Genomic DNA, 3,313 nt, shown 5'->3' with positions numbered 1-3,313 from the left:
TGTTTTTATCATTTTAATATAAAAAAAATACATTTACAATATATACCAACTTATAATGTATTAGAAACATTTTTCAACTATTATTAGCATTTCAATAAGCTTAAAATTATTATTTTTTCACTTTTACTTGTTTGTTGTAAAAGGCTACTTAAGGCTGTTGTCTATTACATGATATTTTGTACTACTGAAATTCCCACAATAATTTCAGCATCATATTTTTTGAAATGCATCATAGATACATTTTCCAAAGAAATGTTAATTTCCAAAAAGGTGTTGTTCTTGTTTAAATTTGAACAATGCTCATAACACACGTGACTAGTCCTGATTGGTTCCAGTGGCGTTGAACGGCTGTGATTGGTTCTTATGATAATGCGCTCGCATGCATCTCACTCAGATCTTCAGTTACTGTGCATGCGGTCCTTGAATGTGATTAGATTTAGACGTTTAAATTTAAACTGTTGAAATATTTATAGCGATCGTGTTTCTTTAGAGGACTTGGAGGAAACCACGCGATTAATATGGATTGGGTGATGTTTTTTGCGATTAACTTTTTGAAACGTGAACAGATCTGGTGAATCGTTCATCGGAGGGATATGAATCATGACAGTTTTTCTATCGAAGATTAACGAAAGTCTTAAATGGTTTGGAACTACTTAAGGGTGAGTGATCATGACAGCATTTCGTATTTTTGGCACAAAGTGTAACATCACGTCTTTTTCAGTTCAGCTACATTCAATTTGCCCAATCAGAGCCAAGATTTTCAAGTCAAAGTCGAAGCAGACTCGAAGAGATGAAGATACTGCCTCAGAAGTTACTGGTAAGTTTTAGTTGCTGTTTGCATAAATAACTATCTCACTGTTTAGTTGTTTTCCTAGGTGGAAAGGTCTGCTATGCATTTGCTAATATGACTTGCACGTGGGATACTGACGTTAACCGATGACGCTGACACTGAATTCTTTTTTTTTTTTTTTGAGAGAATACATATTTTCATATTCTAGCAACTTCTGCACTGTCAAAGTCTAAAGTCTTTGATAAATCTGTTTAAAATCTATGTGGAGACATTTATCTGTCCTAAAACAACTATAAAACATTGTCCAATGCATCTTCAAAAAAAATGAATTAGTTATTATAATATGTACATCATTATATTAATATCATTTTTATTTGCTGAAGCTGTGTATTTATTTCTGATTTCCTGAAGAATTTGGCTTCATTGTTATGATGTAAATTATCTTTAAAAAGTTTGAAAAAACATGTTATGAATATATGTTAGTTACCTTTGTCTTGAGCTGACCAGCCAATTATGGTAGTGTGTGTTGATTGGTGTTTATATTTGTTCAAGCTTGACAACCTTATTGCCTTTTTGATTACTTTCTAGTTCTAATATATATTTCTAATTACAAATAAGTACAAAGATTAAATTGTTAAAAGGGATGCTTATAAGAGAGCATACATCTAAACTGCCGAGTCTGTGAAGGGTTTTGATTATATTACCCACCAAGTACATTGTACTCAGCATACTGTCATTCTTAAAAACAAAACAAATCATTCTTCATAATTTGCCTGCCTTATATATTTGTGTGTATGTATATATATATTTATAAATCTCTCTTTTTTTTATTTGTTGTTTTTCAGACTAGCTGCTATAGAAGAAAAACTGAGTGCAGAGATAAGCGAAGAAGAGAGTAGTAAGTAGTGATGCACCGATTGATCGGCTGGTGACCGGAATTGGCAGATTTTCACGTGATCGGCCATGACCTCGAGCGCCGTATGATTAACATCGCACAACATCAGCAATCAGACATGCACACGGACCGCACATGTAGGAAACCTCGTGAATTACGGCCGTTTCACACCGCAAGCGTGAGCAGCGGGTTTTATTTTTTGTGTGTGAATGCTCTCATTGATTGACATTCACGCCCGAAAAAATACGCGGAGCAGGAGTGCGTTAAAGTGAAAACACGCTTTTGATGGACAAAATAAATATGATTTCACACAAAAAATGCCCAAAATGCACAGAATGTGCATGTCTAGTGTGTTTAACAAGAACTGGAGTATGCTAGAAAATGAACACAAAAATATTTGTAGAAAATGTACCCATTTAAACTTGTTTTAATTATTCAGTTTGGGTAAAAGTATATGGTGTTTTATTTAATAAAATTTTTTTTTATAATAAATGAAGAGTTCAGATGCAATTTAAGCCTCTAAGTGCCATCTGAAAATTTCTTCTAGAATGATCATTTTTATCAAGCTTGAATATTTAAGTTCAGTAATTTATCTTAAATGGAAATGAAAATAACCTAAAATTTAATCGGAATCGGCTAAAATCGGTATCGGCAGGTCAAACTCAGTGAAAAATCGGAATCGGCCTATACAATTGTAATCGGTGCATCTCTAGTAGTAAGTATGGTTTAATCTCATATCACCTCAGTTATAGAGATTTTTGAATCCGGACTATTGAATGGTGATTCGGTCATGACGTATGTGTTTCTGTACATCACTTTTTTTTTGCTCTTGAAGTCAAAGGGGGCTGACTAAAACAAATAATAATGCTAAAAATAAAGATTAGCATTTGTTATACATTATAATTATTATACTTGTCTGTTTTTTTTTTTTGCTGTGATACAGTGTCATAACATGTAGACCTTACTGTTGTTCAGCAAGACTTAATGTTTGTTCTATTTGATGTAGATATTTTATTAACTCCTTTTTTGCATTATATTAACATTTTATATTGAATGTCTTCTGTTAAAATATGAACTAAGCATTACATGCCATATAAAAAAATCGTGGTTACGACTGTTCCCTGAGAGCAGGGAATGAGACAGTGCATCGATGACGCTTTGGGGAATGCCCTCCATGTGAACCGGTGTCTAAAAAGCTATAAAATCACGGCAAACGAATTTGGCGACAACCTATGACACTATTAGTGCGACCCAGAAGTATAAAAGGGGCGCCTAGATACGCAGTGCAGTGACTTTTTTAACAGATGTTAATTTTGCATTAATATTTAAAAAAAATAATATTAATATTTTTCCCTTTTCATAGATACTGTGATCAAACAGTTTCCGACCCGACAGTGTCTGAGGTGCGAGCACTGATCAGAAGAAAATGCAACAATGAGGCAAACTCCAAGACCAATCATTTCAATTCGCTTGAAGGATGAAGGACTGTTTGCAGCTATTTTATTTCACTTTGTTTGACTTTGTTGAACTTATTCCTTTAAGTTCTTTTTTTTTTTGTTCTGTTTAATACTTCTGCAGATCAATGCATTTTATGTTAATGTATTTTGTTTAATTTTCATATGTTGCTG

At 33.2% G+C, this 3,313-nt stretch overlaps 1 long non-coding RNA gene across 1 annotated transcript; it reads left to right on the top strand.

Moving 5' to 3' along the window:
• The first annotated feature begins 407 nt into the window (after positions 1-407).
• On the top strand, positions 408-3,073 carry LOC306992946. The gene is made up of 3 exons (XR_013796369.1): positions 408-817; positions 1,636-1,688; positions 3,049-3,073. It is a non-coding gene; the product is annotated as an uncharacterized lncRNA (long non-coding RNA).
• Positions 3,074-3,313: the final 240 nt, after the last annotated feature.

This window comes from Phoxinus phoxinus, assembly GCF_949152265.1.
Source record: "Phoxinus phoxinus genome assembly, chromosome: 24".
NCBI lineage: Eukaryota > Metazoa > Chordata > Actinopteri > Cypriniformes > Leuciscidae > Phoxinus > Phoxinus phoxinus.
This window is presented reverse-complemented; position numbering and strand designations above follow the sequence as displayed.